This window comes from Dreissena polymorpha, chromosome 10 (genome assembly GCF_020536995.1).
Source record: "Dreissena polymorpha isolate Duluth1 chromosome 10, UMN_Dpol_1.0, whole genome shotgun sequence".
In the NCBI taxonomy this organism is placed as follows: Eukaryota; Metazoa; Mollusca; class Bivalvia; order Myida; family Dreissenidae; genus Dreissena; species Dreissena polymorpha.
The window spans coordinates 220,069-234,090 of NC_068364.1; positions in this window are offsets into that span (position 1 = coordinate 220,069).

Consider the following 14,022-nt stretch of genomic DNA (forward strand, 5'->3'; position numbering starts at 1 on the left):
AAATTGTCATGATATTTCAAATTTACAAGAACAATTGTACACATAACCAAAATATTTGTATATCAATTTGTAGGCGCTATTTTGCCGAACATTTTGATATATGTGGTTGGAAATGTATTTTCTATTTCTTCGTGATACCAGTACTATACTCGCAAAACATAGTCGAAATAAGCTAATCGGGTTTGTCCCTTTAAAGGTCAAGGTCATCCTTCAAGGTCAGAGGTCAAATATATGTGGCCCAAATCGCTAATTTTATGAATACTTTTGCAGTATTGAAGATAGCAACTTGATATGTTGCATGCATTTGTATCTCATGGAGCTGCACATTTTGAGTAGTGAGAGGTCAAGGTCATCCTTCACAAGGTCAAGGTCATCCTTCAAGGTCAAACATCATATAGGGTGACATTGTGTTTCACAAACACATCTTGTTTATTTATATTTTTTGAAGAATGACATTATGTCCGTCTGTGTTGCGTTCCGTAGCTGTCGTCGAGAAACGAAGCTTTTTGGAGATTTTTGTGCTGTTCTGTTCATTTAGCCGTTGCAGCCATTATGATAAAGAATCTGCAAGAACGCCAGCTCTTATACAAAATGCCATCTTTTACTTAAATCAATTAACAATTGAGTCGATGACATGTTAGCAAACAGGTGTTAAATCAATTATTGCGTGCCTTTAATCAAGCGGTCATAATCGATTAACAGTTTATGCGACCGGTGTTAAATCAATTTGTGCGTGCCTTTAATTAAGTGGTCCTAATCGAATAACACTTTTTGGGACCCAAAGCGAGTTCGAGCCATCCGAACAAAGGAACGTGTGAAAACTGTAGCCGGGACTGTGAAAACAGTTCGAGCCATCCGATAATTCGAGCCAAGCGAGTTTGAGCCATCCGACAAAATTTTATATGAATATATAGCATACAAAATCGGTGCTTTGATGCGAGTTCAAGCCAACCGGATATTCAAGCCAAGCGAGTTCGAGCCATCCGGCTTCGACTGTAATTCTTTCGCGCGACACACCGTCAAATGATGGTGAACAAATGTGCCAAATGATTTTAAAATCTAACAATAAATGACATAGTTAAAGCCCGGACAAGCTCATTTATTATTGCACTATTTGGAATTTTGTTCTGACCCCTGGGTCAAAAGTTATAGGGGTTGGGGCGGGGCCGGGTCAATGATGTTCACTCATTTTTTATGTTTCCTTATTTCTGCACTGATTTACTTCAAATTGATACTGAACCTCTCTTATGACAATACGGTCAATCTCAACTATGCATGGATCATAACCAACCCTGGGGCGCCCCGCCCACATAGACCACACCCACCCAAAATTGCCTTTTACTATAATTTCTTCATTTCCACACCGATTCACTTCAAATTGATACTGAGATTCTCTTATGACAATACGGTCAATCTCATCAACTATGCATGACAGTACGGTCAATCTCAACTATGCAATGGTCAATGATGTTCTCTCATTTTTATGTTATTTTACATTAACTTCTTTATTTCAGCACTGATTTACTTCAAATTGATACTGAACCTCTCTTATGATAATTCGGTCGACCTCAACTATGCATGGATCATTGCCAACCCTGGGGCGCCCCGCCCACATAGACCACACCCACCCAAAATTGCCTTTTACTACATGTATAATTTCTTCATTTCTACACCGATTCACTTCAAATTGATACTGAGATTCTCTTATGACAATACGGTCAATCTCAACTATGCATGACAGTACGGTCAATCACAACTATGCATGGCCCCATTACCAACCCTGAGGCGCCCCACCCACATAGGCCACACCCACCCAAAATTGCCTTTTACTATAACTTCTTAATTTCTACACAGATTCACTTCTAAATAATACTGAACTTCTCTTATGACAATACGGTCAATCTCAACTATGCATGGCCCAATAACCAACCCTGGGGCGCCCCACCCAAAATAGGCCACACCCACACAAAATTGCCTTTTACTATTATTTCTTCATTTCTACACCGATTCACTTCTAATTGATACTGAACTATTCTTCTGACAATACGGTCAATCTCAACTATGCATGGCCCCATTACCAACCCTGGGATGCCCCGTTTACATAGGCCACACCCACCCAAAATTGCCTTTTACTTAACTTCTTCATTTCTACACCGATTCACTTCTGATTGATACTGAACTTCTCTTATGACAATACAGTCAATCTCAACAATGCATGGCCCCATTACCAACCCTTGGGCGCCCCTGGGTCAAACATGCGGCGTGGGGATACGCGTCTGCCTCTGCCGCGCCATTTCTAGTTATTATTATTTATAACAAATTATAAATGAGACTATTGTCCGCTAAATCATAGATATTGTGCATATTTACTGAAAATTATTATTATTAATTATACCAAATTATGCGACTTTCGACTGCTAACTCATAGATATTGTGCGTATTTATTGACCTGGCGTGGCAGAATTAACCTCTGACTTATGCAAATAATGGTTATCACAAAAGATGACCAAACCTGGGAGTAAATTGTATATTTTAAATCCCACAATTGTTTGGTAACTGTTTGGTTACCGTTTGGTTACCGTTGGGAATTTCCTACACAGTAATGCGCTGGGCCGTGATTACTCCGCCCCACACGGTCAATAGGTGGGGAGGTGGCGAGGCGTCACTCCTTAATGTGGCTTCTTGCGAACAAGCGAACGCTTTGTTCTCAGGGACGGTCCAAAGCCTGTTTAAACACAGATGGGGGAGAACACAATTTTGGTAAGGAGGATTATAAACATACTAACGAAACATTCCCAATTCATGCTTGAATGTAGCATTTGTTATGCATTATTTTGCCATTTACAGGCGACCATTTTACCCAAGAAGTACTACATTGCAGTCCGCGCACCGGGGAAAAGGCCTGGTAAATGCAAAATTATTTATTTAAACCCAAGCCATTTTTGCGCTCAAGACCCTAGGCTATTTCAGCATAATTAAATTGTAAGCCATTATTATGGTCAAGAACTCAAAATATTACAGGTTTATTTAATTCCAAGCCAGTTTGGTGGTCAAAATCCTGAGCTATTTAATCATAATTAAATCCAAGCCAGATTGGCGGTCAAGACCCCAAGCTATTTCAGCACATTAAAAATCTATGCCACTTTGGTGGTCAAGATCCCAATTGATTTCATCATTTTTAAAACCCAAGCTATTTTGGATGTCAATACCCCGGTAGGACGTGAACTTCACTATAATGTCCCTGGGTTTGTTGGGATTTGGTTCCCGACCCTGTGAGATCTGTCTATTTCTGCCAGGGATATTTCGGAGCCAATCGCATTTGACAGTTTGATAATTATATCATCAGTGTTTTCAGAGTTGATTTCCGGTTTCCCAGAGAAACGACTAAGTTGCGCCTAGAGTATTGCTCTTGATCATCTAGTTTCATTTCAGACCAATAGTGGCCTTCAGCTTTGAGTTCTCGTTGATCAGCTGCGTATTTGCGTGTTCAAGAGCTTCCAGTTTGGAGGGGAATTTGGCAATAACGCTCGACACCACATTCTCGACGATTGATTCTATATGGGTACGAAATATCGCTACAATGGTTTCTTTAGACAGAGATATAGTCGACTCACTAAGTGATGGTGCAGTGGGTGACTCCATGATGGTCTGGATATAGTTTGGTTAAGACCGGTTCGACTAGACCGTCCCGACCTGTCCTGCAGTTACTTCTGTGAAATAGTCTTCAGCTCCGGTCCCGCTATTCTTAGACGAATCTGTATTTACGTTCTCCTTGGAAATCCAAGAATATCCTGAACGTAACTCAGCTCAAGTGACACAGACAGCGACAAAGCGTTAGTGCAGTTCTTCATCTATTGTCTAGTTTAAAATAATGATTAGGCCGCTTAAGATCCTTTATTAGTTCGTTATCAGGAGAACTTAGCGCTTGCTTGCTGTTCCTGGTGCAATCTGGGGTCTCAAGTGAATTTGACATTTACCCGAAATCGATAAGTCACAAGGGCTATACGTGTAAACGTTTAAAGAAAGAGATCATACCTGTTGATTATGGCCTAATATATAGTCGGATTTATCACGACACTGTATTCAATCACCACAATCCAAGAACACTGCTGTCAGAAGATCTGTTTATAGATCGAGTACTTGCAAAATACCAGCATAACGTAACCTGATCACTTAAAAAGGACCAACACTCGCAAACACTCGTAATCACTTGCAACACTTGCAATCCTTCACTTTTATGTGCCTATCACAGTTGACTTTGACCGTTACGATCACAATTACAATATTGTACAAGTCTTCTAGCATAATTTCAACTTTAGCCGTGATCAAACTAATAACATTTTAAATATTTGCGCATTTTTAAATCACTTGTAGCTACATAATAAACCATATACTATCCAAGCGAGATCGACGTTTACATCGCTAGCAAAAATCGATAACCGACAGCTGTGAAAAAACACGTCTTGTCATCATGAAAGCCGATTATTTCCACAGGCATTGGTTGTCAGTGATGTCTGACATGGTCATAATTGATTGTGAGACCCTCCCAGCCCCCCCTCCCCCTCGGTTGGATTGGACAAAATTCAAGGGAAGTAATAACCTTTAAAGGAATATTCTATACCTGCCAAATGATACATATAAATTTTATTTCAATGCGGCGCAGAAGGGGGCATTGTGTTTCTGACAAACGCATCTCTTGTTGGGTCACTAGGTCAAAGGTCAAGATCACTGTGACCTCTAAAAAATAAATCTGACAAGCTTTTGCAGCCGAGCGTGGCACCCGTTATGCGGTGCTCTTGTTTTGAAAACGAATCTAAAATGTAATTAAGTATTGTGTGTTTGTCATGCATAATTCAGTGTTTTCCAGAAAAATTTGAGTAGCCCGTTATATGGCCGGCAAGTATGCAGTAAAACGAAAGCATTTGTGACATTTACTTGATATATTTGGGAAAAGTAGCCACCATCAAGAGTAAATGGATCCGGCGAAATCGCCGGCTGCCGGTATTTAAAGAGAACACTGATAATGGTAAACTAAATATCTACGACAGGATTACAGCTTTGTAAAATTGTTTTTTGGGTGATAATGGTAAGTAATTCATACAAATGTTATTAAAAAATAGTGTGCGTTAAAATTAATTTTGAGCATGGGATTGAAGAACAGAAAATGAAGAGCATACAGGGATGGAAATTAGTGGTTTCCTGTGAGCCCTGGGCAAGTAGATTTTGGCCTGGGCAACTCAATTGCAACCAGGCCAAAAAGTTTGTAAACTTGTTGTTTTTTTTAAGCTTAAAACAATTCAGTGCAATAGAAATTGAATAACAATTGATCACCATGGATCAATACTAGTTAAATAACATTCATTATTTAGGAATATGAAATGATTCAATTCAGGCTCATAATAATACATCATGCATTGAACATGTGTATTGTCAGCATATGTATTTAATTATCTATTATTTTATTTAAAAAATGTATAATATTCACATGTTCATATTTCTGGGCTCGTTATTCTTTATCTGGGCAACCAAAATACAAAAGATGGTGCCCACAATAGTAAAAAGTTAGATTCAATCCCTGGCTTATCATTGTAACTTAATTGTTATAAGCATTGCATTACAGTTGTGATTGAGGTTAGCTTGTTGTGTATAGTATATTTACTTTTTAGCTCGACTATTATATATGAAATATTAATAGTGGAGCTATCCTGCTCACCCCGGCGTCGGCGTGCGCATTGGAATGTCTGCGTACCACCTCAAATATATATGTCCATTGACATATTGCTTTTATATCGATAAACAAGAGCAGACAACTGTATCAAGCATTTTAACAGAATTAAGCCCTTTTTCACTTAGAATATGCATACTATTGATAAATCTATGTTAAAGTTTGCGTACCACCTCAAATATTGTCTATGTCCCTTGACATATTGCTTTCATACATGTATTTTCAATACTTCTTAACCAACATGACCCCAATGTATAGACAAGAGCAGATAACTGTATCAAGCTTTTTGTAAAAATTTTGGCCTTTTTTTACACTTAGAATATGCATATCATTGATAAATCTTTGTTAAAGTTTGCGTACCACCTTTAAATTGCTATAACTTCTTTATTATGCTCCCCCAAATTTTTTTAGGTGGAGCATATAGTCGCCGCTGCGTCTGTCCGTCCGTGCACAATTTTTATACGGGCTATTTCTCAGCAACTAATGACTGGAATTCAATTAAACTTTATGGGAAGCTTCACTACCAAGAGGAGATGTGCATATTATCAGCCAGTTCTGGTTGGATGATTTTTCACAGAGTTATGGCCTTTTGAAATTTTCCATTAAATGTACATATAGTGCAATTCTTGTCCGGGCTATTTCTCAGCAACTTATGACCGGAATTCAATGAAATTTCATGGGAAGCTTCACTACCATAAGGACACGTGCATATTATCAGCCGGTTCTCGTCGGATGAGTTTTCACTGGATATTGGCCCTTTGAAATTCTCCATTGAACATATAGTGCAATTCTTGTCCGAGCTATTTCTCAGCAAGTTATAACGGGAATTCAATGAAACTTTATGGGAAGCTTCTCTACCAACAGGAGATGTGCATATTATCATCCGGTTATGGTCGGTTGATTTTTTACAGAGTGATGGCCGTTTGAAATTTTCTATAAACTGTACATATACATGTCATGCAATTCTTGTCCGGGCTATTTCTCCCCAACTACTGACTGGAATACAATGAAGATTTATTGGAAGCTTAACTACCTCTAGAAGATGCGCATGTTATAAGTTGGTTCTAGTTAGACGATTTATTTAGAGAGGTATTTAAATTTTTAAGTTGCTAAACCATCCATCGTATTATTTTGTCCAAAGTTATGCCCCTCAAGACGTTTCCTTTTATCTGAATATATAGTGCAATATTGTGCCCAAAAAACCTTTGGGGAGCATTACCCGTCTCCGATTGTTTCTTGTTTGACATCAAATTTGATTCATGCTTTGACAAAACAACACTAACCTGACAAACTACAATGGACACCACCTAAACTTGAAATAAAATCTTGTTAGTTTGTTTTATTTCTTTACAAATGTTCAATTGATTGTGGAAAATATACCTGAACTCAGAATCGTCTATGAAGTACAACTTCTTTAAAACATAAACGATAAATATGTTTCAATTACATGTATGGTCCTCTTTCACTTATAATATGACTATATTACATTGACCTTATTGAATATGAACAATTTCCCCATGATAGCTTTTGTTATACTGTCAAGCACTCGAATAGTCGAGCACGCTGTCCTCCGACAGCTCTTGTTTTGTCCCCCAGTCTATACTGGGGGACATATTGTTTTTGCCCTGTCTGTTGGTTTGTTTGTTTGTTGGTTTGCGTCAAACTTAAAAATTGGCCCTAACTTTTTCAATATTGAAGATAGAAACTTGATATTTGGCATGCATGTGTATCTCATTGAGCTGCACATTTTGAGTGGTGAAAGGTCAATGTCATCACTCAAGGTCAAAGGTCAAATATATGGGGGACATATTGTTTCACAAACACATCTTGTTTATGACTCCTTTAAAAGCTGAAATAGTGTCAACAATCTTAATGTACAGCACTATTTCATTTGCAATCAATATTTTAATAATTCCAATTGTGTGCTACATTTAATTACAGTGTATACCCGGTAATTCTTTTTGAAACAAACATGATTTGTTGCCCACATTTTCTATGATTTTATCAATTAAACGCTTATATTGTTATTCTCTCATGAACCTTTTATTATCGATTGTAGAATAAATAGAATACAATTTTAATGTGTGTCAGTGTTATACTAATTCCTAATCGGATTTCATTGATATTTTGATAACTTTTAATCTTATACCTGGGTCGAGTTAAAAAATAGTTCCGTCCGCTTAAAACCATTGCCGTTAGGGACAGGGCAGTTTTCCTTAAATGGGTATAGTAAAATCTTTTTACCACTCTAGAAATCACTTTTACTGTCTATCCTTCAAGAAATTTGGTCAGGTCACTTGTTCTAACGATATATTGGCTGATTTGTTTATGAAAATTTATCTTCAAAACTAACATTGGGCATATAAATTAAGCATTTATGTTGCATAAAGTACTTTCATTTTTTAGCTCGGCTGTTTTCGGAGAAAACCCTAGTTATTGTCATAGCCAGCTCGTCGTGTCGTGTCTTTTGCCGTCCAGGGTCCGCCATGCTAAAACCTTAATATTGGCTTTAAAATCAAAGTACTTCCACCTACAACTTTGAAACTTTATATGTAGATGCACCTTAATGAGTTCTACACGACACACCCATTTTTTGGTCACTAGGTCCAAGGTTAATGTCACTGTGACCTCTTAAAAAAATATTCTGACTAGCTTTCATTATTCAAAACTGCACCCGCAGCCGAGCGTCGGCATCCGTTTTGCGGTGCTCTTGTTGTGATAATAGTTTAGTTCCTTAGAGTCTCAGGTGAGTGCCTTTTGGCTCATGGTCGACTTGTTGGGATACTAACGCTGAATGGGTCAAGGTCCCCCCCCCCCCAGATACTACTTCCCCGTACCCCTGGTACTTTGAAGTATACTTCAACGTACACCAATTTTCAAATGATACTTTTAGGTACCCCGGTATACTTACAGGTACCCCATCTTTCCTAATAAAAAAATGTACCCAAAATAGTTTGTACCCAATATTTGTTCATAACAAATTGTTTTAGTACACTCATTTTTTTAACCCAAAATTTTCTTACCCAATTTTGTTTTCCTACCCACAATTTTCATGCCCATATTTTTTTTCGTACCCAAATTATTCGGTGTGTAGAAATACCGAAATCCCCGTAATTACCGAAATCCCCAGAAATCCCCAAAAATCCCCAATAATATCTGGGTGGCTTTTTGATATTAGAAAGAAGAGGTACAGACAAAAACTTAACAACAATATCCCACTTCTTTTGAAAAATATTGACTTGTAGCGGGGATTTCGGTTATTCTACATTCGCCCACAGAGTACCGAAATCCCCCATATTTTCATCTGAAAGTGTCAAAAATATCATTTGTATTCTTGGTTTTTCGCTTCGCTTGAATGTTTACGTGCAAAAAATAATATGAATGTAAATTATTAAGCACACTTGACAGCATAAGTTGCCTCTTAGGAGGGATTTCGGTAATTCTACATTCGCCCGCCGAGTACTGAAATCCCCCATATTCACGCCTTACAGGGTCAGTATGCCATCGGTATGATTGTTTATTGGCATCGCATAACTTTTAATGTACAAATAATGATATTAATATTAATTTGTAAGCACTCTTGACACCATACGCTGCCTCTTAGCGGGGATTTCGGTAATTCTACACAAGAGCCTAGACGTGCGCCGGTACCGAAATCCCAACTGTACTAACCTGCAAGAGTCCAAAAAATCATTATAGTGCTTACTTAGGGATTTCGGTAATTCTATATTCGCCCGCCGAGTACCGAAATCCCCCATATTTGCGCCTTATAGGGTCAATATGTCATCGGTATGATTGTTTCTAGGTACGCATAACTGTTAATGTACAATTTACCAAATAATGATATAAGTATTATTTTTAAGCACTCTTGACACCATACGCTGCCTCTTAGCGGGGATTTCGGTAATTCTACCCTACTGTAGTCCCGGCTGGGTGCTCATTATCAACTGCATCAATACACCGGTAAGCAACAAGCGAACTGTGAGAATACAATACCTCAGGAAATGACAGAAATGACAGCCAGCCAGCCAGCCAGCCATTCCGTTAATTTCAGACTTCTCACAGCCTTCAAAAAAACAATCCTGCAGCGTTGTTGAACGTTGCTCAGGCCGAACAACAACTTCTCAAGACGTACAAAGTCCAGTTTAAACCTCAAACCATTAAAGCAGCTGACCATCAAAGTGATCCAGTTTCAATACAAATTCTTCGTGCATACCATCCAGTAGTGTTAACAGAAAAATATCCGTTAAAATCAGTAGGCGATGGCAACTGTCTTTTTCGTACTGTTAGTATGTTAGTTTCAAATAAGCAAGACAATCACATTCTGTTGAGACTGCTTGTTGCTTTAGAATTAATTGAACATTCGGACTATTAAAGTAATGAGAACTTTTTCAATGATTCACGCTTGTTTCAAGCCAATTTTAAGTCTTAAGTCCAGGATGCACTCACAATTTATTCTCCATGTGAGCTGGCTCGCATTTACGCTCTTAGTGCGGTATTGGGAAAAACTTTGAATTCGTACTATCCGCCACAGGTTGATTCATACACATCTTTCCAACCCTATAATCTTAGAATCGTTGGTAGGGGAGTAAAGGATATGCATAACCGATTTAACACTCATGTGGACAATGTGCCGCTTTGATATACGCGATTTCAAACCGAACCATTTCGTACCACTTGTTGACAGAACCGGGCCAGATAACATTTTCGTGACAGTTGATGATATGTTAGACATTGACCGAGCATGTTTTAATGACGATTCGCACAATGAGTTTAATGGGACACAAACGGTCGTTGTTGATGATGATGTTGATGATGATGATGATTGTAATGAGGATGATGATGATACTGATAATGATCGCGAAGGGGATAATGATGATAATTATGGTGATCATAATCATGTTCAAGATGATGATGTAGACCAATCAGTATTGTCTGGTCACAAAACTTTGTCTGATTTAGCGTCCAAATACGACTGTGTCATACAAGTTGCAAAAAACCCAGGTCCAGCTGCTAGTGTCATTCATGTCGACAAAAATTAAGGAAAAAATAGCGCAAATGATATAGAGAAAACTACTGACCTTGAAGTCGCATATGTAGGCAAATTAGAAAATTCATTCCTTGAAACTAATAAAGTTATAGCTTTATTAACAAACACTGTCAAGGGTATCGACAAAATTCCACCTGGATTGAAATCAAATGTTTATTTTGTGATGAATAATGGCGATAACCACCACAAACGTAAAAAAAACAAACGATCTTCATTCAATGATGACTGTGGAGTCTGGGGCAGCAATACAGGCGCAAGTCCAAAATCTTTTTATGTAAGATACAGTGATGGCGACTTAACTATGCTCTATAAAAGAAACGGTCAGTTCTGTAAAAGGAAAAAGGAATGCGGTCAATGCGTGTATGGGCCGTTAGAAAATCAACCTGTAGGAAACGAAATTGTCTGTCTGCAAAGATTTTTTGTCACACTCAAGCTTGACCGACGTTACAAAAAACGAGTGTCTTGGTTATCAAACAATGGGACTGACAGTAGTTTGGCGGTTGTCGAATACTTAGGAACCTTTCCCGGACTCGCCCCTCATGGTAACGCAAAATGTACGTCAGAGTACACGAGAACTCCGCAATTAGTCATGAACGATATCGAAGCAATGATACCAAAAGACAAACCAAAGGTTATTTACAACAAGTTAAAAGACAAGTACGACGATCTCGAATGTCCCTCTGGAACGCAACAAATTCGTGAAAAAAAGAAATACGTATTGTCCAAAGACCGACCTCATGCATCGCGAAATAGCATCGCCGATCAAATCATAACTCTAGAAAATATGGTTACCGACAATCACGAGTTTGTGCGGTCCATTATTAGGACAAGCAATAGAACACCGACAATAATTTGTTACACTGACGAACAAATTATGGACCTGAAAAATATCTGCGCTTCTGGTCACGCAATTCTAGGCGTAGACAAAACATACAATCAATGCGATATGCACGTGACGGTTACATGTTACAAACAAATATCTGTATGCAAAGTCACTTCAAAGGACCCTCCTATTTTCATTGGACCAATGTTCATTCATGACAACAGTGATGTTGAGACGTACGGACAGTTCTTCAGTCACTTACGAATGAAACTCATTGACACACCATTAGATAAAATGGTTATAGGCACTGACGACGAGAAAGCCTTGGTGAACGCAATCTCAACATGCTTTCCCGACGCAACGCACATTATGCACTCGACATTTATTGCAAAATGCAAAACAGAAATTGACGGACGACGCCATTAACATAAAAGACAGACAAAAATTATTGACCGAATATTTGGCAATGACGGAATAGTTAACGCCGACGACTCGATTTGCTTTGAGGAAATGTGAGACGAGCTTGAAACACACATTTCTACGATATAGGACGACTTTAGAAAATATTTTGTGGAAAGAATAAAGCATTTGTTAAAACACAAGGTCAATAAGCCCGCTCGCATGCAATTGGTAAATTGCAACTGGACAAACAACAACTCAGAGTCAGTTAATCATGTACTGAAACAAACTATAGACTGGAAATCCAAACGATTGACAGATTTAGTGGACGCATTGTTCGGCCTTATTAAAGGACAATTCAAAGACTTAAGGGCTGCTTTATTCGGCACCGGCGAGTTTCGCCTTAGCAATACACATTCTAGGTTCTCCCTGACGAAAACGGACTGGGTCTCTATGACAAATGACCAGAGGACTAGACATTACTCTCGTTTCCGAAATTACAAGGTCATACACCCATCATTAGATATTCAATAATGCAATTATCCGCGTCAATACGATAGGCATATGTGTATGATATCACAGTCCACCTTTTTCATACAGCAGCTGAAACCGCATGAAACATATATAGGCAAAGAGATGAACACGTATGTAATATTTAAATCAAGTATGGTCTTAGATCTAAGGCATGTTTATAAACTTTGCAACACATTTTGAATACTTGAATTAAGAGGGCTCATTAGCATAATGAATTTGTGAACTGATGGTCGTTCATATAAAGGGTATCAAGAAAACGTAGCGATACATATGAGGCAAACATAGTTTTATGTGCGCTCAGCAGTTAAGGGATTTCGGTAATTCAACCTGTTTAATATGTGCTCGCTCGTAAATCGAAATCACCGTTACTCCGCTAAGAGGCAGCGTATGGTGTCAAGAGTGCTTAAACATTAATATTAATATCATAAATTGTACATTAACAGTTATGCGATGGCAAGAAACAATCATACCGATGACATATTGACCCTGTAAGGCGTGAATATGGGGGATTTCGGTACTCGGCGGGCGAATGTAGAATTACCGAAATCCCTGGCCTAAGTGATACTTTTTCAACAGAAGTCACCAGGGGATATTGTTGATAGTTTTTTGTCTGTCTGATTTTTACAATAAGTAAGCACTATAATGATTTTTTTTTACTCTTGCAGGTTTGTACAGTGGGGATTTCGGTACCGGCGCTCGCCTATGCTCTTGTGTAGAATTACCGAAATCCCCGCTAAGAGGCAGCGTATGGTGTCAAGAGTGCTTAAAAATAATACTTATATCATTATTTGTTAAATTGTACATTAACAGTTATGCGGTGCCTAGAAACAATCATACCGATGACATATTGACCCTATAAGGCGCAAATATGGGGGATTTCGGTACTCAGCGGGCGAATGTAGAATTACCGAAATCCCTGGCATAAGTGATAATTTTTCAAGACAAGTCACCGAAGGGGATATTGTTGATAGTTTTTTGTCTGTCTGACTGATTTCTACAATAAGTAAGCACTATAATGATTTTTTTGACTCTTGCAGGTTGGTACAGTTGGAATTTCGGTACCGGCGCGCGTCTATGCTCTTGTGTAGAATTACCGAAATCCCCGCTAAAAGGCAGCGTATGGTGTCAAGAGTGCTTAAAAATTAATATTAATATCATTATTTGTACATTAAAAGTTATGCGATGCCAAGAAACAATCATACCGATGGCATATTGACCCTGTAAGGCGTGAATATGGGGGATTTTGGTACTCGGCGGGCGAATGTAGAATTACCGAAATCCCCCCTAAGAGGCAACTTATGCTGTCAAGTGTGCTTAATAATTTACATTCATATTATTTTTTGCACGTAAACATTCAAGCAAAGCGAAAAACCAAGAATACAAATGATATTTTTGACACTTTCAGATGTAATAATGGGGGATTTCGGTACTCTGTGGGCGAATGTAGAATTACCGAAATCCCCGCTACAAGTCAATATTTTTCAAAAGAAG